This window comes from Dendrobates tinctorius, unplaced genomic scaffold, assembly GCF_039654945.1.
Source record: "Dendrobates tinctorius isolate UK_male_01 unplaced genomic scaffold, ASM3965494v1 ptg000503c, whole genome shotgun sequence".
NCBI lineage: Eukaryota > Metazoa > Chordata > Amphibia > Anura > Dendrobatidae > Dendrobates > Dendrobates tinctorius.
Genome location: NW_027362162.1, coordinates 21221 through 47165, shown reverse-complemented (window position 1 = coordinate 47165; position 25945 = coordinate 21221). Strand labels below are relative to the sequence as shown.

Here is a 25945-nt window from a genome sequence, read left to right as displayed (position 1 = left end):
AACCATTTGAATCAATGTTAAAATCACCAAAAAGTAATTAATCTCCATTCTGAAGTTTGTTGACAGCCATCTCTATATGAATAGAGGGTATAGTCCTAACCCAAGAATGAGCAACTATCAATTATCTTAAATCTTTTCTTGCAAGGCAATAATTCAGTAACCAGGAGTACATTGCATGCCACTTATATATGATATCCAGTTGTTTCATCTTCAGTCATATTTGTTATTTCTGCAGATCACTATTCCAGAGAGAGGCCTGAGTGTGATCCGTCAATGAATAAAGAATCCAGCCAGATGTGACGACTCTTCTACAAGACGAAAACATGTCAGAAAAAAAGAGACAGATTCCGGGCTCGGGCTCTGTACTCACTTATGGACATGTCACTTATAGGACTTTCCGCAGTCAGACGTACTCACGGAATAATGCTAGTTTCCTGCTGCATAAAGAGGCAGATTCCGGGCTCGGTCTCTGTACTCTTATGGACATATCACTTATAGGACTTTTCGCAGTCAGACATACTCACGGAATAATGTGAGTTTCCTGCTGCATAAAGAGGCAGATTCCGGGCTCGGGCTCTGTACTCACTTATGAACATATCACTTATAGGACTTTTCGCAGTCAGACATACTCACGGAATAATGTGAGTTTCCTGCTGCATAAAGAAGCAGATTCCGGGCTTGGTCTCTGTACTCACTTATGGACATAATCACTTATAGGACTTTCCGCAGTCAGACATACTCACGGAATAATGTGAGTTTCCTGCTGCATAAAGAAGCAGATTCCGGGCTTGGAATCTGTTCTCGACATTTACCAGACTTTTTGTGCTGAGAAGAGTTCACAGATGAAGTGACTTCTATATTAATTTATGTCTTCGTCATGAGGCCTATCATAATTAGAGCCACATTGAAGACTATTGGGCAACACGGTGGCTCAGTGGTTAGCACTGTTGCTTTGCAGCGCTAGGGTTCAAACCCAACCAAAGAAAACTGCAAGGAGTTTGTGTGTTCTCCCCGTGTTCGCGTGGGTTTCCTCCGGGTTCTCCGGTTTCCTCCCACACTCCAAATACATACTGATAGGAAATTGAAAAATAAATAATTGAATATTATTCCAACTATTAATGAGTATTCTTATCTTTGACACCTTGAATGAAGTTAATAGTCAGTATGATGACACAGCTGAACTCATAGGCTGGAAGCTTGTGTGATGGCCGAACTGCTACATTACGGAGTAGCTACTACAAGGACTTGTGAATCCACTGTTGGGAAGTGTATTAAAGCTAGCTATAATGGAGCATTGCTGGGATTTGTGGTTCAATGCATGAGGAATTATAATAGGGCAAGCCATGTAGGGAATTTTGTTTATTGTATTGAGTGCACCAACTGTTTCTGCAAGCGTGCCAACATCTGTGGCAACTGGGCACCAACATTAGAATGTGGTGTTTCCATTGGTGCAGTCATTTGTAGTTTAAGTGATGCTATTGTGCATGTGATTTAAAGGGGAAGCGCCATCCCTAACATTCAAGTTTACTGCCAACCCCATCTTGTGTCTGTATTTGTATATTGTGTAATACTATTTATTTTGCTGTTACTTGACAACATTAACAGATTTATTTATAGAGGGGAATAAATGGCTAAGTGTTCCAACCTCATCTCCTATGAGTGTGTATGGAGTGTGGACAAGGGTTTCCCAAGTCAACCATTAACAGAAGACGACTCTCCTGCATCCCACTACAGCTCCCAGCCAGATTCGGTTGGAGGCTGTTTTCCTTATTGAGGTGAGAACTACGGGACACCCTTTCCATGGAGGCGGCTTAAAGGGGTGTTTCATAAACCAGGATGCAGCCACAATGGGGGACATTGCTACATAATGGGGGAGGGATTGTAGCGCATCTATCCTTACAGGATTTAGTGACCACAATTAGTGTAAAGTTAAGAAAGTGTTGGAGAGTGGTTCAGGAGAAGGCAGAATAGGCCAGAGGGCCACACAGTACAGAAAGGCACAGAACGCTTAGGAAAGAAGAATGCTGTCAGCCGCCACTTGGTACAATGATGTCCCATAAAGAATACGGGCCTATGGCTCGAATCAGGAAAGAGGAACCGTTTTCATCTCCCAGTGAAGGGGAGCCATAGTGGGAACCAGTACGGGAAAGTGGGTGCAGGAATATGGGGATTGCAGAGCCAGAAAGAGCATCTCACAGGCTAGAGGAGCCAGCATTGAGAGGGAAAGCTCAGGCTGAAAACATGAACTTGTGCTGTACTGAAATTGCCATGGATTGTTTGTTATCACGTAAAGTTACACTGTTAAAGCAGAATACGGTGCCTGTTCCTGAGTGTGTGATATATTAGATAGAATAAAAGCCGGCAATTCAGCAGCCATGAAGTGTAAAATCACAGCAGGAGCCAACATCGTAGAATAGATGGATTACATACAGTAAATACACATAGAATAGATAGATACACAGATGTATTAAAGGAATCGGTGTCTTTCTTTCAATTAAAGGACTTTATTCTGGGTGTGTGTGTTTTCATACAATGGGCTTAGTAATAGGGGAGTCTTATTGACGCCTCTCCATTACTAACCTCCGGGTTTGGTGTCACCTGACAATACAAAGGTGACATCAACCCCCCCAACTACCACCACACTTGCCACCGCTGCAGGGCATGTGAGAAGTGCGAGGCTAAGTGCCAGAATTGACGCATCTTATTTTTAATCAGATTTGCATTTGTCCGATTTCATTGCAAGTGGGAATGAGCCCTAATTCTGAGCTACTCCTACCCTTTCCACATGACACTGATTCACTTTCCTATTTGTGATGCTCTGTTCGTACATCTATCCAGTATTAGGCAGTTCGTTTTGTTCATTTTGCAATGCCACCAGTTTTCACCAGATAAATCAAAACTCTAATAAAAGAAAGTTTCTCTTGTTTTGTTTCAATTATTATCCAAGCACTTAATAAATAAATGCTGAGCTTATAGAGATGACTCATAGCCAACAATTGTCCCGGGGATGATCAATGCTTTCATTGGTTGCCAAAATGTGGTGGGAAGAGACGTGAATGGACGGGCCCATCTGTTATCTCAGCAATGAGCAAGAAGAGCACAACCTGCGCCCAGTATTATTAACGATAGAAATAGTCAGTGTCTGCATTCATTATCAAGTCTTGTAAAGCGGCTTTGTCTAGTCAGGCACTATATCATGAACCCATCATCACCGCTTTCTTCATCAACTTAAGCAGCACAAGGTTCTGTGTGTCCGAACAAAAGGGTGTTCTCTTTTCTAGTACATAAGCTACAGTTATAGCAGAGGTGAATTCATTCATTTAAAGGGGTTGTCTGGGACTTTAACATTGACTTATCCTTAGAATAGGTCATCAATGTCTGATCGATGGGGGTGCGACACTCTGCACCCCCGTGGATCAGTTGTTCCCGCTGTCAGCCCAGTTGCGCAGCTGCACAGCACAGCGCAGTCGATTGCAGAGTGGCCAAGTCCGGGTACTGCACATCAGTGCCCTATTCAAATCAACAGAGGGTGGATGTGCAGTTTCCATCCACGGCCACTATTCTGTAGACGTTGCTGTGCTGCTCAGCATATGAGCAGTTGCAGGCCAATACCTGGAAAAGCTGATCAACGGGGTGCCAGGTGTCACACCCAAATGGGTCATACATTTATGTCCTATCCTAGAAATGGGCCAACAATGTTAAAATCCCAAACAACCACTTTAATAGGAAACGCTTTCTTTAGAGAAGTTTTTCTTTTCCTTAGGGTTCATTCATATGTCCATTTTATTTTCACGTGCAAGAAAAATGAACTGAGTTTCATCAGTCTTTATAACAGCTTCTCAGATCAGTCCATGTAAATGGATGGCATCGGGATGCTAAAAAAAAAAACTCTAAAAAAAGATGCTTCAGGAAAAAAACAGCATTTTTGGAATCACCTTCCTCTTCAAAAAATTCAATGGGTTAGCCTCCTGGAAAAGATGTATGCACATAACCTAACTCGACACTGACCTTGAACTCCGTACATTTTATTAATGTTACTGCATTTATGGGTTCAATTAACTTAGTCTACAGTTGGTACGGAAAGTATTTAGACCCCTTTAAATTTGTCTCTCTTTGGTTCATTGCGAACATTTGGTAAATTAAAAAGGTCATTTTTTTTCTCATTAATGCACAATCTGTACCCATCTTCACTGAACAAAACAAATGTAGGAATTTTTGCAAATTTATGAAGAAAGAAAAACTGAAATCACATGGTCATAAGTATTCAGACCCTTTGCTCAGACACTCATATTTAAGTCACATGCTGTCCATCTCTTTGTGATCCTCCTTGAGATGGTTCTACTCCTTCATTGGAGTCCAGCTGTGTTTAATTAAACTGAGAGGACTTGATTTGTAAAGACGCACACCTGTCTATATAAGACCTCACAGTGCATGTCTGACCAAATGAAAATCATGAGGTCAAAGGAACTGGCCAAGGAGCTCAAAGACAGAATTGTGGCAAGGCACAGATCTGGCCAAGGTTACAAAAGAATTTCTGCAGTACTCAAGGCTCCTAAGAGCACAGTGGCCTCCATAATCCTTAAATGGAAGAAGTTTGTGACCACCAGAAGTCTTCCTAGACCTGGCCGTCCAGCCAATCTGAGCAATTGTGGGAGAAGAGCCTTGGTGAGAGAGGTAAAGAGAACCCCAAGATCACTATGGCTGAGCTTCACAGATGCAGTAGGGAGATGGGAAAAAGTTCCACAGTCAACTATCACTGCAGCCCTTCACCAGTCGGGCAGGGGCGGACACAGACTGTAGTGGGCCTCTGTGCAAGAAATTTTTCTGCCCCCCCCGTGCCCTTCATAGGGCAACAAAGTTATGTAAACATATACATTGTAATATTTATTTAGAACGCAACTATCAAATCTAAATAGTAAAGTTGTTTAATTTTTCATTAAATATGCAACAAGTAAGTTAGGGTGACAAAAATTCTTAATAAATATAATTCTGGATTAATTATTCAACGGCTCATATACAAAAAAAATCAATCCTTAAAAGATACTTTATTAACCAATCATTAAAAAGTTTTCAAAACTTTAAAAAACAGGCAAAAAAAAATAGGCTTATTGCTGATTTTCAAAATCCAGCCACAAACACTAGAGAGTCGTTCCAATGTCAGGTAGAGGGTCACAAACCTATTTGTCCCTATAGGGCCCTATATCTCTCTCCTACCTGACAGCGGAGGTTGGCACCCTCTTGATATGCAAATGGCGCCCCCGCTCCTCGGCGGCTCTCCCTAATCACCCTGTTGACTCCTATCTAAATGACATCAGCTTGGAGTACAACAGATGGCTGGGGACAAAAATATAATAGATAATAACCCCATGCTACAAACCACCAAGACAAAAATATAAGGAATAGTAACTGGAAAAAACTCTAATTTTTGGCAGATTTGTAAACATTTGCTTTGGGAGGAAAAGGGGTCTAAGTAACCCTATTTAGGTGTCTCCCTGCCTGACAGCGGAGCTTTTACACCCTACGTTACTCTGGTGCCCCCGCTCCATGTGGGCTGACCCTTACTGACCCCTACACTTCTCACCCAGAAAGAGGAAAGAGGGTGTCAGAACATATGGCCAAGGGAGACAGGGGTAATAACTTAGAATTATCCCTGAAAAAATCCCCCCCAAAGACAAAAAATGTTTTAATAATAATAAAAAAAAAAATGTATCTGCAAACTGATGTATACAGTGTACGGGATAATAGTGCATTAGCAAAGGCAGTTGCAAGTAAAGGGGGTAAGATATCAATCAGAACAGATACACAATCATTTAAATGTTCTTAAGCAGCATTAATGTACATTTCTCACATCACAAAACACTGCTATTGCCTCTAATCCCCAACAACACATTTTTCATATTGCATCATGCCCAAAACAATGAGCCATTGATCGCTCAGGCTCAAAATTGCACTGTCCCAAAAAAAAAAAAAATCAGCAAATTAACAAATATGTAAGAACTTAGCTCATGGCCACTGAAAAATCACCTCAATATATATAGTAGGCGGGGTGATAGTACTTTGACAAAGGCAGTTTCAAATAACGGGGGTAAGGTATCAATCAAAACAGATATACAACCATCTGAGTATTCTTAAACAGCATTAATAAACATTTCTCAAATCACCAACCGCTGCTATTACCTCTAATCCCCCATAACAGCATATTTTCATATTGCTTCATGCCCAAAAACAATAAGCCATTGATCACCCGGCTCAAATTGCACTATCCCCAAGTATTAAATCAACAAAATTGACAAATATGTAAGAACTTAGCTCATGGCCAATGAAAAATCGCCTCGACGCGTTTCCCTCCCGTAAAAGGAGTTCATCAGGAGGCCCATGATGTATTATGAATGCTCCCTCCGAGCATCAGATGTCATGCCTGGTTGCAGGTATCAATGGGTATGTGGTGACCACTGGTCATTTATAGTGACCTTACAACCTAGTCAAAGTGATAGAGGAAAATGGGGTCATAGTACTTATGATCCTTATATGTCTCCACTTCATATAGTTCATCTGCGCCATGATTTTAGGTCCCAAAAATACCTCCTTTCATTTACTTCCTATCTGACGCCGCCATTATGTAGTGGTAAATAATTCATAATACATCATGGGCCTCCTGATGAACTCCTTTTACGGGAGGGAAACGCGTCGAGGCGATTTATCATTGGCCATGAGCTAAGTTCTTACATATTTGTCAATTTTGTTGATTTAATACTTGGGGATAGTGCAATTTGAGCCGGGTGATCAATGGCTTATTGTTTTTGGGCATGAAGCAATATGAAAAAATGCTGTTATGGGGGATTAGAGGTAATAGCAGCGGTTGGTGATTTGAGAAATGTTTATTAATGCTGTTTAAGAATACTCAGATGGTTGTATATCTGTTTTGATTGATACCTTACCCCCGTTATTTGAAACTGCCTTTGTCAAAGTACTATCACCCCGCCTACTATATATATTGAGGTGATTTTTCAGTGGCCATGAGCTAAGTTCTTACATATTTGTTAATTTGCTGATTTTTTTTTTTTTGGGGACAGTGCAATTTTGAGCCTGAGCGATCAATGGCTCATTGTTTTGGGCATGATGCAATATGAAAAATGTGTTGTTGGGGATTAGAGGCAATAGCAGCGTTTTGTGATGTGAGAAATGTACATTAATGCTGCTTAAGAACATTTAAATGATTGTGTATCTGTTCTGATTGATATCTTACCCCCTTTACTTGCAACTGCCTTTGCTAATGCACTATTATCCCGTACACTGTATACATCAGTTTGCAGATACATTTTTTTTTTATTATTATTATTAAAACATTTTTTGTCTTTGGGGGGGATTTTTTCAGGGATAATTCTAAGTTATTACCCCTGTCTCCCTTGGCCATATGTTCTGACACCCTCTTTCCTCTTTCTGGGTGAGAAGTGTAGGGGTCAGTAAGGGTCAGCCCACGTGGAGCGGGGGCACCAGAGTAACGTAGGGTGTAAAAGCTCCGCTGTCAGGCAGGGAGACACCTAAATAGGGTTACTTAGACCCCTTTTCCTCCCAAAGCAAATGTTTACAAATCTGCCAAAAATTAGAGTTTTTTCCAGTTACTATTCCTTATATTTTTGTCTTGGTGGTTTGTAGCATGGGGTTATTATCTATTATATTTTTGTCCCCGGCCATCTGTTGTACTCCAAGCTGATGTCATTTAGATAGGAGTCAACAGGGTGATTAGGGAGAGCCGCCGAGGAGCGGGGGCGCCATTTGCATATCAAGAGGGTGCCAACCTCCGCTGTCAGGTAGGAGAGAGATATAGGGCCCTATAGGGACAAATAGGTTTGTGACCCTCTACCTGACATTGGAACGACTCTCTAGTGTTTGTGGCTGGAAAGTAAGTTAGGGTGCCTTCACATAGGCGAGTTTTTTGTATCCAATGAGATCAGGCGAAAACTGCATCCGACTTGATATGGTTTTTCTTTTTGCCCTTAAGGATTCTTTCACACTGGCGTTTTTCGACACTAGCAGCAGATGCGGCAGACTTCTGCACCTCTGCCACCAATCCGGCAAGCCACATTCATTCTCTATCGGGCTTGCGGCCGGCCGCGGCAAGTGCAGTTGTGCTAGATCCGCGTTACATGGTGCCACTAAAATAAACAGCGGATATGCTGCGTTTTTTAGAGCGGGAAAATCTACACCATGTCAATTTTTGTTGCGGATTTTCCCACCGTAAATGTACTGTATATCTGATATTGATGCTATGCAGGGCTGGATATAATATCTGTAGGGTGCTGCTGGGCTGTATTTATTACTAGCTGAAGAGCCCGGCGCTGCCCGGGCATAGTAACTAACTGTGGTTAGTTACAACAAATTATAATTATCCTCCATCCCACAGTCCCGTGCCCATATACCCATCATACATATCCTCCATCCCATAGTCCCGTGCCCATATACCCATCATACATATCCTCCATCCCATAGTCCCGTGCCCATATACCCATCATACATATTCTCCATCCCATAGTAGAGTGCCCATACATCCATCATACACATCCTCCATCCCATAGTCCCGTGCCCATATATACCCATCATGCATATCCTCCATCCCATAGTCCCGTGCCCATATACCTGTCATACATCCTCCATCCCATAGTCCAGTGCCCATATACCCATCACACATCCTCCATCCCATAGTCCCATGCCCATATACCCATCACACATCCTCCATCCCATGGTCAACCATTATGACATCATAATGAGCGGCGGGGCTTGCAACCTATGATGACATCAGCGTCGCCATGGCAACCATTATGAGATAATGAGGGGCAGGGCTTGATACGCACACACTTTTTCCCCCAGTATGTAGATAGAGGCAAAATTGTTTGGTGAATTGGAACGCGCGGGGTTAAAATTTCGCCTCACAGCATAGCTTAGGACGCTCTCGTGGTCCAGACGTGCGACTGTGCCAAATTTTGTGGCTGTAGCTGCGACGGTGCGGATGCTTATCCTGGACATACACACATACATACACACACATACATACATACATACATACATACATACACACTTTGAGCTTTATATATTAGATTTGCAAGTTGCAGCCTCAAAATTATATATACAGGCCAGCACAGCCTCCAAATAACATATATAGCCCACTAGCCAAGCATTGCCTCTAGTTGTTAATATATACAGCCCAGCACAGCCTTCAGGTAATATATACAGCCCAGCACAGCCTTCAGGTAATATGTACAGCCCAGCACAGCCTTCAGGTAATATGTACAGCCCAGCACAGCCTTCAGGTAATATATACAGCCCAGCACAGCATTCAGGTAATATATACAGCCCAGCACAGCCTCCAGTTAATATATACAGCCCACCACAGCCTTCAGGCAATATATACAGCCCAGCACAGCCTTCAGGTAATATATATAGCCCACCACAGCCTTCAGGTAATATATACAGCCCACCACAGCCTCCAGGTAATATATACAGCCCATCACAGCCTCCAGTTAATATATACAGCCCAGCACAGCCTCCAGTTAATATATACAGCCCAGCACTGACTCCAGTTAATATATACAGCCCAGCACAGACTCTAGTTAATATATACAGTGCAGCAACAGCCTTCAGGTAATACAAACAAAAAGCACAGAATGACAAATGTGCAAAAATACCTTGCAATTAGACATATAACAGTAATCTGCAAGTGCTGATAAAAGGTAATAACAAACACAGGGTATTTAGTCGACACGTGTTTTTGCAAAAAAATGTATACCAAGCTGCTTCACCAACGTCAAGGTAACCCGAATTGAAGCAGTTCCTATCTAATGTATTTAAAACCTGAACATATGAACAGTGTCTAGATGAGCAGGATTAAGACAGGAGCTTTCTGGTATGGGCACTTGGTGCAAGACAACTCCTTATGTGCATGTCACACAAGAGAGGGGTGGGGAGTCTCAAATCATGCATAAGCACGAAAAAAAACTGGATTAAAAACACACATGTGACATGCACAATGTCCAGGCCAGCACAGCCTCCAAATAACATATATAGCCCACTAGCCAAGCATTGCCTCTAGTTGTTAATATATACAGCCCAGCACAGCCTTCAGGTAATATATACAGCCCACCACAGCCTCCAGGTAATATATACAGTCCAGCACAGCCTCCAGGTAATATATACGGCCCAGGACAGCCTCCAGGTAATATATACAGCCCAGCACAGCCTCCAGTTAATATATACAGCCCAGCACAGACTCCAGTTAATATATACAGTACAGCAACAGCCTTCAGGTAATATATACAGCGCCCAGCACAGACTCCAGGTAATATATAATACAGCCTAGCACAGCCTCCAGTTAATATATAAAGTTCAGCATAGCTTTAAAGGGAACCTGTGACCCCCACGCAGGCGTTTTTAAGTAAAAGAGCCACCTTGTGCAGCACTAATGCTGCATTCTGTCAAGGTGTCTCTGTTACTTAGCTTCCATTACACCGCTGAAATAATCGTTTATATAATTGTTCAAAAATACCTGAATTTTGACAGGGGGGCAGGTCTTTCCCCTCTGACAGACACCTCGCATTCATCACTGATTTCGTATTTGGCGCCTCCTCCTCCGTTTTCTTTTGAAATGCTAGCGCTTGCGCTGTACTGTAGTTTAGTGGGCATGCACAGTCAGCGCTTCCTGACGTGCCCGTGCTGTCAGATAACATCCCGGCCTTCATATCGCGTGGGCCTGAGATCCCGCCCCGCAGTCGTTTATGATTTATTCACACTGCGGGTCTGGGATTCTCGGGCATGCGCAGTGGTTATCTGCGGCTCTCCGCCTCCCGGAAATCCCTCCGCCTCATTCCTACATTGCATTGTCAGCGTTGGAATCGTCAGTTCCTCTATTATTGACGTGGCATCGCATCCTCCCCTCTGAAAGCTCCTAAAGCTGAATGCTGGTGTGTGGGTCTGCCTATGTTGGTTCTTTGCGGCTATGGCAATGCTGGGGTGATGATTGCATGGCACTATAGTGCCAGGCAGCAATGCTTGGGGTGATGATAATATGGCACTATAGTGCCAGGTGGCAATGCTGGGGGTGATGATTGCACGGCACTGTAGTGCCAGGTGGCAATGCTGGGGGTGATGATTATACGGCACTATAGTGCTAGGCGGCAATGCTGGGGGTAATGATAATACGGCACTGTAGTGCCAGGCACCAATGCTTGGGGTGATGATAATACGGCACTGTAGTGCCAGGTGGCAATGCTGGGGGTGATGATAATACGGCACTATAGTGCCAGGCACCAATGCTGGGGGTAATGATAATACGGCACTGTAGTGCCAGGTGGCAATGCTAGGGGTGATGATAATACGGCACTATAGTGCCAGGCACCAATGCTGGGGGTGATGATAATACGGCACTGTAGTGCCAGGTGGCAATGCTAGGGGTGATGATAATACGGCACTATAGTGCCAGGCACCAATGCTGGGGGTAATGATAATACGGCACTATAGTGCCAGGCGGCAATGCTTGGGGTGATGATAATATGGCACTGTAGTGCCAGGCGGCAATGCTGGGGGTGATAATACGGCACTATAGTGCCAGGCACCAATGCTGGGGGTGATGATAATACGGCACTATAGTGCCAGGCACCAATGCTGGGGGTAATGATAATACGGCACTGTAGTGCTAGGCGGCAATGCTGGGGGTGATGATAATACGGCACTATAGTGCCAGGCGGCAATGCTTGGGGTGATGATAATATGGCACTGTAGTGCCAGGTGGCAATACTAGGGGTTATGATAATACAGAACTATAGTACCAGGCGGCAATGCTTGGGGTGATGATAATACAGCACTATAATGCCAGGTGGCAATGCTGGGGGTGATGATTAGACCGCGCAATTGTGCAAAGCAGCAATGATGGGGGTGATGATTGTACTTCACTATTGTGCAAAGCAGCAATGATGGGGGTGCTGATTATACCGCACTATTGTGCAAAGCAGCAATAATGGGGGTGATGATTATACCGCACTATTGTGCCATGCAGCAATGATGGGAGTCTTGATTACATGGCACTGTAGTGCCAGGTGGCAAAGCTGGGGGTGATGATTATACTGCACTATTGTGCAAAGCAGCAATGATGGCTGTGATGATTATACCGCACTATTGTGCAAAGCAGCAATGATGAGGGTGATTATTATAACGCGCTATTGTGCAAAGCAGCAATGATGGGGGTGATGATTAGACCGCACTATAGTGCCATGCAGTAATGATGGGGGTCATGATTATACCGCACTATTGTGCAAAGCAGCAATGATGGCTGTGATTATACCGCACTATTGTGCAAAGCAGCAATGATGGCTGTGATTATACCGCACTATTGTACAAACCAGCAATGACCAGGGTGATGATTATACGGCACTATTGTGCAAAGCAGCAATGATGGCTGTTATGATTATACCGCACTATTGTGCAAAGCAGCAATGATGAGGGTGATTATTATAACGCGCTATTGTGCAAAGCAGCAATGATGGGGGTGATGATTAGACCGCACTATAGTGCCATGCAGTAATGATGGGGGTCATGATTATACCGCACTATTGTGCAAAGCAGCAATGATGGGGGTGATGATAATACTGCACTATTGTGCCATGCAGCAATGATGGGGGTCATGATTATAACACACTATTGTGCAAAGCAGCAATGATGGGTGTGATGATTTTACTGCACTATTGTGCCATGCAGCAATGATGGTGGTCATGATTACACCACACTATTGTACAAACCAGCAATGACCAGGGTGATGATTATACGGCACTATTGTGCAAACCAGCAATGATGGGGTGATTATACCACACTATTGTGCAAAGCAGCAATGATGGGTGTGATGATTATACCGCACTATTGTGCAAAGCAGCAATGATGGCTGTGATGATTATACGTCACTATTGTGCAAAGCAGGAATGATGGGGGTGATAATACCACACTATTGGGCCCCCCATTCATGAGCAGCCAAGCATCTCCACCAGGGGCCCCCCCATTCATGAGCAGCCATGCTTCTCCCCAGGGGCCCCACCATTCGTGAGCAGCCAAGGCCATGATTTTCCCCAGGCCAGGGGCCCCCCCATTCATGCGCAGCCAGGCCATCATGCTTCAGTTCTCCCCCAGGACGGAGCCCCCTAAAATCATGCCTGCCATGCTTCAGTTCTCCCCCACCCCAGGAGCCCCCCAAATTCATGCCTGCCTCCTCGGTCCCAGTCCTTCAGTTCTGCTCAGCTCTGGTACTCTTACCTGGAGCAGGCAGGGCAGGCCAGAGTCCCAGACCAAGAGGATCCACACTGTCCACTCCACTCTCCAGTCACAGTGTCCGCACTTGCTGGCTGATGATCTCACCTTAGCCCTCAGGGCTGCTCTCCTCTCCTTACTGGCTCTGCAGTGCTCGCGCTCCACATGGCTAATTTGCATTGAATAATTAGCCATGCGGTGCTGGAGGCTGGAGGGGCCCCCTGTCCCCTTGGGGCCCTGCAATGAATGGCTGCACAGGCGGTAGGTCCGCCCCTGCCTTTATGGCAGAATGGCCTGATGGAAGCCTCTCCTCAGTGCAAGACATATGAAAGTCTGCATAGAGTTTGCTAAAAAAAAAACAAAAAAAAACACATGAAGGACTCCCAGACTATGAGAAATAAGTTTCTCTGGTCTGATGAGACGAAGATAGAACTTTTTAGTTTTATTTCTAAGTGGTATGTGTGGAGAAAACACACACCATATACATACACATACTGTATACATACACACATATATACATATACCGTATACACACACATACACCGTATACACATACACATATACCAAAAAAAGAGAGAAGCCAGCGCTGCCGGTGGTCAGAACGCATAACATGAGGTGCATATGCACATATTAGCATCTAACTGTATTCAAAATGAGACATTTAGCAAAATATTGATCAATAAATCGAGCCACCCCGCCAAGGCAGTCTCATGTGGGGGGTCCTACTCTACATTTTTAATATTCACTGTGCGTCACATGATCGGGGGTCAGCAATGCGTTGGCATAACAAACAGAGATCTCATAGAGACCTCTCTGATTCTTGCTGCCTGATTGCTATGAGCATCAACCGGTAGTCGGCGCTCATAGCAATGCAGTATTTCTGCTACATAGAGGCAATCTGCTTATCTTCTATATGTAGCAGAGCCGATCGAGTTGTGGATGCTTCTTGCCTCCCGTGAAGCATGCTAAAAAAATTTTAAAAAGTTTTTAAAAATATGAAAAAAATAAAAAAATATATAAAAGTTTAAATCACACCCCGTTCTCCCCATTTAAAAAAAAATTACACATATTTGGTATCGCCGCGTTCAGAATCGCACGATCTATCGATAAAAAAAAGAATTAACCTGACTGCTAAACGGCGTAGCGAGGAAAAAAATCAAAACGCCAGAATTACGCTTTTTTGGTCGCTGCGACATTGCATTAAAATGCAATAACAGACGATCAAAAGAGTCTATCTGCACATAAGTTGTATGATTAAAAACAACTTCTTGGCACGCAAAAAATAAACCCTCACCCAACCCCAGATCACGAAAAATGGAGACGCTAGGGGTTTCGGAAGATGGCGCAATTTTTATTAGAAACTTTGGAATTTTTTTTCACCACTTACATAATAATTATAATAATCTTTATTTATATAGCGCCAACATATTCCGCAGCGCTTTACAGTTTAACAGTTTTAAAACACAAGTCATAAGTAACAAGGTTAACAATACAATAATTAAAGCAAAATAAGACAAAATAAGATGACCCTGCTCGTGAGAGCTTACAATCTACAATGAGGTGAGGGAGATACAGAGTACAGGTGTGTATTTACAATGGTGTATTTACAATGATGGTCCAGCCATCTAGAGGGAGTGAAGGATGGATGGAGATAGTGAATGGGCTACACACGCACCCTTACACATAGAATGACTTTGATTAGTGAACGTGATAAGCCGCTCTGAACAAATGTGTTTTGAGGGAGCGCGTAAAACTGTGCAAATTGTTTAGTCCTACTTTCTTGGGGTAGAGTATTCCAGAGGATAGGAGCAGCACGGGAGAAGTCTTAGAGTCGTGAGTGGGAGGTACGGATTAGTGCAGAGGTTAGTCGAAAGTCGTTTGCAGAGCGCAGCGATCGGCTAGGCCGATAGACAGAGATGAGGGAGGAGATGTAGGGGGTGCCGCACCGTGGAGAGCTTTGTGGGTGAGAACAAGTAGTTTAAATTGGATCCTATAATGAATGGGCAGCCAGTGTAATGACTGACGAAGAGCGGACACGTCCGAGTACCGATTATCCAGATGGACAACCCTGGCTGCTGCATAAAGTATGGACTGGAGAGGGGATAGTTGAGTGACGGGGAGGCCAATTAATAGAGCGTTGCAGTAATCCAGCCGGGAGTGGATCAATGCTACAGTGAGGGTTTTTGTCGTTTCCATGGTGAGAAAAGGGCAGATTCTAGAGATGTTCTTTAGGTGTAAGCGGCAAGAGCGGGCAAGAGATTGTATATGGGATGTGAAGGAGAGATTGGTGTCAAACATAACACCCAGACAGCGCGCCTGCTGCCGGGGTGTTATTGTGGTGCCACTCACGGAGAGGGAAATGTCAGATTTAGGGAGGTTAGTAGACGGCGGAAGCAGAAGTAGTTCAGTTTTGGAGAGATTGAGTTTCAAATAGAGAGTGGACATGATATTGGAGACTGCGGACAGACAGTCACTGGCGTTCTGTAGTACAGAGGGGGTAAGGTCGGGGAATGACGTGTATAGTTGTGTGTCATCAGCATAAAGATGGTACTGAAAGCCAAATCTGCTGATGGTCTGTCCAATTGGGGCTGTGTAGAGAGAGAAGAGAAGGGGGCCAAGGACTGAGCCCTGAGGCACCCTGACAGCAAGAGGAAGAGGAGATGAAGTGGAGCCAGAGAACAAAACACTGAAGGAGCGGTCAGAGATATAGGAAGAGAACCAGGAGAGAACAGTGTCCTTAATGCCTAGTGACTGGAGCCTAGAGAGTAGGAGATGGTGGTCAACAGTATCGAAAGCTGCAGATAGGTCAAGAAGAATGAGCAGAGAGTGGTTACCATTACGTTTTGCTGTCAGAAGGTCATTGGTCACTTTGATGAGTGCAGTTTCATTCGAATGTAGGGGATGGAAGCCAGACTGTGAAGGGTCTAGAAGGGAGAGAGTGGAGAGGTAACGGGTAAGGCGGGAGTAGACAAGGCGCTCCAAAAGTTTAGAGATGAAGGGGAGATTGGAGACTGGTCTGTAGTTTGTGCAGGATGGGTCGAGAGCGGGTTTCTTTAGTAATGGAGTAACAATGGCGTGTTTGAAGGAGGATGGGAAAATGTCCGAGGAGAGGGAGATATTAAAGATTGTAGTTAGGTGGGTTGTGACGACTGGAGAGAGACTGGAGGAGATGTGAAGGAATGGGATCAGTAGTGCATGTAGTCGGACGAGAAGAAGAGAGGAGTCTGGAGACTTCTTCTTCTGTGATGGGATCAAATGTGGAAAGTGAGCCAGGGGAGATGCAGGAAGGGATGGGAGTCACATCACTTGGTGGTTGGGAGCAGATTTCCTGACGAATATTATCTATTTTTTCTGTAAAGTGGGAGGCCAGGTCATCAGCACAAATGTCTGTGACAGGAGCTTGTGCTTTTGGCCTGAGGAGGGAGTGAAAAGTGTCAAAAAGTTTCTTGAGGTTGTTGGCTAGTGAGATCAGGGTGGTGAAGTAGGTCTGTTTGGCGAGGTGAAGGGCAGCGTTATAGGCTCTTAACATAAATTTGAAGTGGATGAAGTCTTCTGGTGTGCGGGTTTTTCTCCATAGGAGTTCAGCACTCCTAGAGCATCGCTGGAGAAGTTTAGTTTGCAATGTGAGCCAGGGCTGTTTTACTCTGTGCTTGGAGGTTCTGAGGGTGAGGGGAGCTACTTGGTCAAGGGTGCTTCTAAGAGTGTCATTGTAGTGATGAACAGCCAGATTAGGACAGGAAGAAGAGGAGATTGGGGATAGTGATGAGTGTAGTGAGTCTGAAAGTGTCTGAGGGTTAATGAGGACCTAGACATGTTTGCTGTCTATGAATTTGTAATGACCTGGAGAATCATAATTCAATATATTGGTTGCACCATGCAAAAAATAACGAAAAGGATAGCAGAACATTTAAGGAACATTGAATTAAAAAACGCAGCTTATTCTGGAGCGGTAAAACATTTTGTCAGAACACACCAGGGCGATATTAGCTCATTTGCATTTTATGCTTTAGAAAGGGTTAATAACCCTGAACGGGGAGGTGACAGGCAAAAATTGCTGAATATAAGGGGAAGCTTTTTGAATTTTAAAACGTGATACAAAATTCCCGAATGGCATGAATTTTCGTAATGATTTATTTTATATTTATTGAATTATGGTATTTGTATGTGTTTTTGAATTTCTGGTGTGTATACTCTTTCAGGTAGCCACTTTTGTTTGTTGATTGTTTGCAAATCTAACCTACCATTAGGATTCTTCAAGTCATTATGATTTCATATATACCAAACATGTCTAGGTTATTTTTTATCTAAGGCCTCTTTCACACTTCAGTTGTTTGACGTCAGTCAAGATCCGCCGTTTTGAAAAAGGATCCGCCATTTTTTTTGACAGATCCGTTTTTTTCCCATTGACTTGCACTAGCGGCGGATTTTGACGGATGGTCATCCGTTGGATCCGTTTTTTGACGGATCCGCCATATTTTTGACGTCCGCTGTCTTGAGTGGACAGACAATGAAACTTTTTTTGTCTGCGTTAAAACAGCGGATAGGGCGGCGGATCCGTTGCCAACCGTTATTTGACGGAATCTGGCAACGGATATGCTTTTTTTTTGTTTTGTTTTTTTTACATTGAGCATGCCCGGAAGAATTTCCTTGCCGGAAATTTAACCCAAAATATTCTCTCTCTCTCATTCCCAGACTTTAAATTTCAGTCTCTAGCTGCTAAAGCGGATCAGTCCAAAAATGGATCCGGTGGCATCTGTTTGTACCACAATAGAGACAGATCCGTTTTTTCACAACCTGGCGGATTTTGACTGACGTCAAAAAAACTGAAATGTGAAACAGGCCTAATGGGTTAAAAAAAATTCCAAAGTTTGCTAAAAAAATAAATAAAAATTGCGCCATTTTCCGAGACCCGTAGCATCTCCATTGTTCGTGATCTCGGGTCAAGCGAGGGCTTTTTTTTTTGCGCGCCGAGCTGACGTTTTTAATTATACCATTTTGGTGCAGATACAAACTTTTGATCGCTTGTTATTGCGTTTTAATGCAATGTCGCAGCGACCAAAAAACCTTAATACTTGCGGCTTGATTTTTTTCTCGCTACGCCATTTAGCGATCAGGTTAATCCTTTATTTATTGATAGATCGTGCGATTCTAAACGCGGCGATATCAAATATCTGTAGGTTTGATTTTAGTTTTATTTTGAATGGGGCGAAAGGGGGGGTGAATTGAACTTTTATATATTTTGCATTTTTTTCCATATTTTTAAAAACATTTTTCTTTAACTATTGGCATGCTTCAATAGTCTCCATGGGAGGCTAGAAGCTGCCACAACTTGATCGGCTCTGCTACATAGAAGTGATGATCAGATCGCCTATAGGTAGCAGATTTACTGCATTGCTATCAGCGCCGACCACATGGTGGTGCTCACAGTAATCCAGCATCAACAACCATAGAGGTCTCAAGGAGACTTTTGGTTGTTATGCCGACACATCGGTGACCCGCCATCACGTGACGCAGGTCATCCAGTGTGCGTATTTCCGGCCGGATGCGCTTGTTAAATGCCGCTGTCAGTGTGACAGCAGCATTTAACTAGTTAATAGCTGCGGGCGGATCGCAATTCCACCTACAGCTATTACGAGAACATGTCAGCTGTTTAAAACAGCTGACATGTCCCGTCTTTGAGGTGGGCTCACCGCCGGAGCCCTCATCAAAGCTGGTGATACTGACATTGGCATAATAGTACGTCTGATGTAAGGGGTTAAAACCCTCTATGATTTATATGTACAGTTGCCCGGAAAGTTACAAAGACTATTCTGGAAACAAACAAGCACTGCATTTGGCCATTTTCATCTGGGCCATGGATTTTAAAAGAGAACCCAAGTCTGACCCCTGGAAAACTTCCCAACGTTAATCAAGACTAAAATCTTTTGACTGAAAGTGATAACTCCTGTCTTTTAGAAAAGAGAGATTAAATTTGACAGTAATATATATAATATTTTAAAGCTGTGAATTGCCTGAAAAAAACAAACAAAATAAAAACACACCACTAAATTGCAGCCTGACTATAGGCAACTCACAATTCACATGCATCTTAAAGCTATGTGCAGACAGTATTTTTGCAAAGTTTTCAGAAAATGAGCACAACCTCCAATTTTTTTTTCTTTTTTAACCCCTTTCTGCCAGATGACGTACTATTCCCGGGATAGTACGTCATCATTGATCAGCCGCGCTCACGGGGGGGAGCGCTACTGATAGTGCCAGGTATCAGCTGTGGGAGCCAGGTGTCAGGTGTCACGGACCGCTCCCTGCACTTTTACCCCCGGCACACTGTGATCAAACATGATCGCAGTGTTTCAGGAGCAGGCAGAGGGGCTGTCAGCTGTGACAGCACCTCTGCCTTTGGATCGGAGACCCCACGGCATGTTGCGGGGTCCCAATAGCTGACATGAAGACCCGATGACGTCATGATGACATCCAGGTCTCCAGGCCTGAGAGACTTCCAGTCATGCACAGCGCATGTCAGGAAGTCTCTGTTGTCAGTGCGCAGAAGCTGCAGTGCTGACAGCTTCTATAGCATGCAGATAAGCGAGCAGCCTGAACAAAATAAGTGTCCCATAGTGGGACAAAGTGTAAAAGTCAGAATTAAATAAAAAAAATCTTTTAAAATAATAGTAAAAATATTTAAAAAAAAAAATATATTTATTTAACAATAAATCAGTATTTGAATACAAAAAAACTCTTAACCATATAAGTACACATAATTGGTATCCCCACGTCCGTAACGACCCAACCTATAATGTACCACTAGTTAACCCCATTAGTGAAAACCATTTAAAAAAAAAAAAAGCCCAAAAAACCAATGCTTTATCATCATACCGCCGAACAAAAAGTGGAATAACACTCGATCAAAACGACGGATATAAATAAACATGGTACCGCTGAAAACGTCATCTTGTCCCGCAAAAAACAAGCCGCCATCAGGGAAAAAATAAAAAAAAGTTATAGCTCGCAGAATAAAGCGATGCAAAAATTATTATTTTTTATATAAAAGTTTTTGTTATATAAAAGCACCAAAACATTAAAAAATGATATAAATGAGGTATCGCTGTAATCGTACTGACCCAAAGAGTAAAACCGCTTTATCAATTTTTCCACACGCGGAACGGTATAAACACCCCCCCAAGAAATTCATGAATTGCTGGTTTTTGTTCATTCTGCGCCCCTAAAATCTGAATAAAAAGCGATCAAAAGATGTCACGTGCCCGAACATGATACCAATAAAAATGTCAACTCGTCCCGCAAAAAAATAAGACCTCACATGACTGAGCAAAATATGGAAAAATTATAGCTCTCAAAATGTGGTGATGCAAAAACTAATTTTTTGCAATAAAAAGCGTCTTTTAGCGTGACAGATGCCAAACATAAAAACCCACCATAAATAGTAAATCAAACCCCCCTTTACCACCCCATTAGTTAGAGAAAAATAAAATAAAAAAATGTACACTGCTCAAAAAAAATAAAGGCAACACTTAAACAACAGAATATAACTCCAAGTAAATCAAACTTCTGTGAAATCAAACTGTCCACTTAGGAAGCAACACTGATTGACAATCAATTTCACATGCTGCTGTGCAAATGGAATAGACAACAGATGGAAATTATTGTCAATTATCAAGACACCCTCAATAAAGGAGTGGTTCTGCAGGTGGGGACCTCAGACCACATCTCAGTACCAATGCTTTCTGGCTGATGTTTCGGTCACTCATGAATGTTGGTTGTGCTTTCACACTCGTGGTAGCATGAGACGGATTCTACAACCCACACAAGTGGCTCAGGTAGTGCAGCTCATCCAGGATGGCACATCAATGCGAGCTGTGGCAAGAAGGTTTGCTGTGTCTGTGAGCGTAGTGTCCAGAGGCTGGAGGCGCTACCAGGAGACAGGCTAGTACACCAGGAGACGTGGAAGGGGCTGTAGGAGGGCAACAACCCAGCAGCAGGACCGCTACCTCCGCCTTTGTGCAAGGAGGAACAGGAGGAGCACTGCCAGAGCCCTGCAAAATGACCTCCAGCAGGCCACAAATGTGCATGTCTCTGCACAAACGGTAAGAAACCGACTCCATGAGGATGGTCTGAGTGCCTGACATCCACAGATGGGGCTTGTGCTCACAGACCAACACCGTGCAGGACGCTTGGCATTTATAACAGAACACCAGGATTGGCAAATTCGCCACTGGCGCCCTGTTCTCTTCACAGATGAAAGCAGGTTCACACTGAGCACATGTGACAGATGTGACAGTCTGGAGATGCCATGGAGAGCGATCTGCTGCCTGCAACATTCTTCAGCATGACCGGTTTGGCAGTGGGTCAGTAATGGTGTGGGGTAGCATTTCTTTGGAGGGCCGCACAGCCTTCCATGTGCTCGCCAGAGGTAGCCTGACTGCCATTAGGTACCGAGATAAAATCCTCAGACCCTTTGTGAGACCATATGCTGGTGCGGTTGGCCCTGGGTTCCTCCTAATGCAGGACAATGCCAGACCTCATGTGGCTGGAGTGTGTCAGCAGTTCCTGCAAGATGAAGGCATTGAAGCTATGGACTGGCCCGCCCATTCCCCAGACCTGAATCCGATTGAGCACATCTTGAGCACATCTGGAACATCATGTTTCACTCCATCCACCAAGGTCACAATGCACCACAGACTGTCCAGGAGTTGGCGGATGCTTTAGGCCAGGTCTGGGAGGAGATCCCTCAAGAGAACATCTGCCGCCTCATCAGGACCATGCCCAGGCATTGTAGGGAGGTCATACAGGTACATGGAGGCCACACACAATACTGAGAGGGACGTGGAGGCCACACACAATACTAAGCATCTTTTCCTTGTCTTGAGGCATTTCCACTGAAGTTGGATCAATCTGTAATTTGATTTTCCACTTTGATTTTGATCAGCATTCCAAATTCAGACCTCCATGGGATATTAATTTGGATTTACATTGATCATTTTTATGATTTATTGTTCTCAACGCATTCGACTATGTAATGAATAAAGATTTGCAACTGGAATATTTCATTCAGTGATGTCTAGGATGTGGTATTTTAGTGTTCCCTTTATTTTTTTGAACAGTGTATTTATTTCCATTTTCCCATTAGGGTTAGGGTTGGGGCTAAAGTTAGGGTTGGGATTAGGTGTGTGTTGGGGTCAGAGTTGGAGTCAGAATTGGGGGGGGTTCCACGGTTTAGGCACATCAGGGGCCGTCCAAACGTGACATGGCGTCCGATCTCAATATCAGCCAATTTTGCGTTGAAAAAGTCAAAGGCGCTCCTTCCCTTCTGAGCTCTGCCGTGCGCCCAAACAGTGGTTTACATGCATATATGGTGTATCAGCGTACTCAGGACAAATTGCACAACAACTTTTGGGGTCCAATTTCTCCTGTTACCCTTGGTAAAAATAAAACAAATTGGATCAGAAGTAAATTTTTTGTGAAAAAAAAGTTAAATGTTCATTTTTTTTAATCATTCCAAAAATTCCCGTGAAGCACCTGAAGGGTTAATAAACTTCTTGAATGTGGTTTTGAGCACCTTCAGGGGTGCACTTTTTAGAATGATGTCACTTTTGGGTATTTTCTATCATATAGACCCCTCAAAGTGACTTCAAATGTGATGTGGTCTGTAAAAGAAAATAGTGTTGTAAAAATGAGAAATCGCTGGTCAACTTTTAACCCTTATAACTTCCTATAAAAAAAAAAAATTTTGGTTCCAAAATTGTGCTGATGTAAAGTAAACATGTGGGAAATGTTATTTATTAGCTATTTTGTGTGACATATTTCACTGTTTTAAAGACATGAAAATGCAAACTTTGAAAATTGCGAAATTTTCAAAGTTTTCCCCAAACTTCCGTTTTTTTTTTTCCACAAATAAACGCAAGTTATATGAATGAATGTTACCACTAACATTAAGTACAATATGTCACGAGAAAACAAAGTCAGAATCACTGGGATCCATGGAAGCGTTCCAGAGTTATTACCTCATAAAGGGACAGTGGTCAGAATTGTAAAAATTGGCCCGGTCATGAACATGCAAACCACCTAGGAGGTTAAAGGGGTTAAAAGGATTTGGGGAGTTTCTGCTCAATTTCTGTTCAAAAAACACCACTGTGTGCATATACCATTGGGGTATGGCTATGCAGCAGCTTTGGCTGCAATGTTGGTTGCAAGCCCAAAGATCGCAATATGCTGCTACGACTTTGCAGAGTAATACAAGTGAATGTGATTGCATTGCAGTGAGAATACAAAGACACAAAAACAAATCCAACGGTCTGAATTTTTGTGATTTGCTTGTCAAGGTCACAGCACCTTGCGGTTTGCAATACAACCTCCATTACATTCACATTATGCGGGGATGTAGAAGTGGCACAAAGTGATCTTTAGCTACATGACCTGTGTCATGGCCAAAGCCACGGTGTGACCCACTCCGGCCTCGTTTTCCAAGCTGCAAAGTGACCGAATGACAATTATTAGATGTGGTCTTCATGTCATGCTCCCGGGTGAAAGTGGACAAAGACTATTGCCCATCACTCAAATATATCATGCAAAGTGTATCAGTCATTTTCCCCAGCTTACAAAAAAAAAAAAACAACACACAACAACCACACACGAGCCATGGCATGATAAATCTCAAATTAACATTAAACTACAATAAGAAATAAGAAAACAAAAAACACTTTTTTTTTTCAAAGGCTCAGTTCACACTTTGCGCTATGGAGCAGTTTTCTAAGAAGTTATGAGAAGCCTAGGAGCATGTTCACATTGTCAGGAAGTAAACATGGATTCTGTGCCTAAAATCTTTACTAACACTGCTGAAATTCTTCCCAAAATGCAAATATTTTAAAACATGTTCCCCAGGAAAAAAAACAGGAGAAAAAAAAAAAAAATAAAAAATAAAATGAACTAACTCGCGGCAAGTTTTTAATTTCATAACCTTACTGTCAACAGCGCTGATACGGTGGCGCATGTCTGACAAATCAAGAGTTTCCATCTTGGTTTTTCCTGACCTTATGTGAACATAGCTTAAAAGAAAAGTATAACTGAAAGTTTTTACATTTCTATTTGTTTGTTTGTTTTGTTTTAATCCATTACTACTTGTGGGATAATATTTAAAAAAATGGCAATGAAACAAAGTCTGTATCAGGACTAAACGCCACACGTTCTCACCTGTTCTTATGAAGATAAAAGCGGTGTATGCTCCAAACACTGCAGTGTATGAAAACTGAAAAGCTACAAGAAAAATAAAATGGCCTCAATTGTGCAAATTAAGCAAAGAAAAAAACCAAAAAAAAAAAAAACAAGACAAAATGATAAAAATAAAATTCTACTCATAGTCTGAAAATGGAACATTACATACCAGCAGACAGAAATATGCTCAGGACGGTACCTTGCCGAAACCTCAGCTGTTCAATGACATGATGAAAATGAGCTGAAAAAAAATAAAATACAATAAAATTAGTAATTATATATCCAAGAATGAAGCAGAGCAAGTGTACTCTCCTAAACGCACCCAAGAAAGTGTTCACAGAAGTCCGTGCAAACACCTGTTAGGCCGCGTTCCCACGATGAGCTTTTGATATTGCAGATTTTCTGCGCTATTTCTGCACCCATTAAAGGGAACCTGTCACCTCATTTTTCCGCTATAAGCTGCGGCCACTTCCTTTTGGGGATTATCTACAACATTCTATAATGCTGTAGATAAGCCCCTGATCTAACCTGGAAGATAAGGAAAACAACTTTTATTATACTCACCCGGGGGCGGACCGGTCTGGTCCGATCCGATGGGTGTCGCAGGTCCGGCGCCTTCCATCTTCATGCAGTGAATGTCATCATCCTCCTTGTTTCGTGTCACGGCTCCTGCGCAGGCATACTGATCTGCCCTGTTGAGGGCAGAGCATATTCCTGCAGTGCGCAGGCGCTGAGCCTCTCTGACCTTTCCCGGTGCCTGCGCACTGCAGTACTTTGATCTGCCCTCAACAAGGCAGATCAGTACGCCTGCGCAGGAGCCAAGACACAAAGCAAGGAGGATGATGACATCATCTCTAGAAGATGGAAGGCGCCGGACCTGCGATACCCATCGGATCGGACTGGACCGCCCCCGGGTGAGTATAATAAAACTTGTTTTCCTTATCTTCCAGGTTAGATCAGGGGCTTATCTACAGCATTATAGAATGTTGTAGATAAGCCCCGAAAGGCAGTGGCCGCAGCTTATAGCGGAAAAACGAGGTGACAGATTCCCTTTAAGTAAAATAGATTACGCGCCTTCTTTTCAAAAAGAAGCATTGTATAAAAAAAATTTAAAAAAAACTCACCCAAAACTCATCGTGGGAACGTAGCCTAAGTTCTTGGTCAAGGTTTTAAAATGCATCATCATTCTTGGTGGAGGTTTTTATATTATGCAGACCTTAGATAATAATGGGATAATACTGGCTGCACACAGACTGTAAAAATAATTGCCTGAACTTACCCCGAGCCTAAATTCAGACAAATGTATGTTTGATTCGTTTGTGCAACAGACTGCACATAGACCAATACTAGTGTACGTGCTAGTGCACAGGTCCACATTGGGGGAGAAAACAAAAAAATTATAAAACCTTGCAAATTATTTTATTATGGGATTTGTCTT

The 25945-nt window shown here is 43.1% G+C and overlaps 1 long non-coding RNA gene across 1 annotated transcript in view; it reads right to left on the bottom strand.

The window, feature by feature from the left end:
* The window catches only part of LOC141078109 (uncharacterized), a 31343-nt gene extending 6598 nt beyond the window's left edge, over positions 1-24745 (bottom strand). The window contains exons 1-2 of the long non-coding RNA XR_012227655.1: positions 24677-24745; positions 24487-24549 (exon numbers count right to left, since the gene is read on the bottom strand). This is a non-coding gene — a long non-coding RNA (uncharacterized lncRNA). The remainder of the gene's footprint in view (positions 1-24486; positions 24550-24676) is intronic.
* Between the last annotated feature and the right edge of the window lie 1200 nt (positions 24746-25945).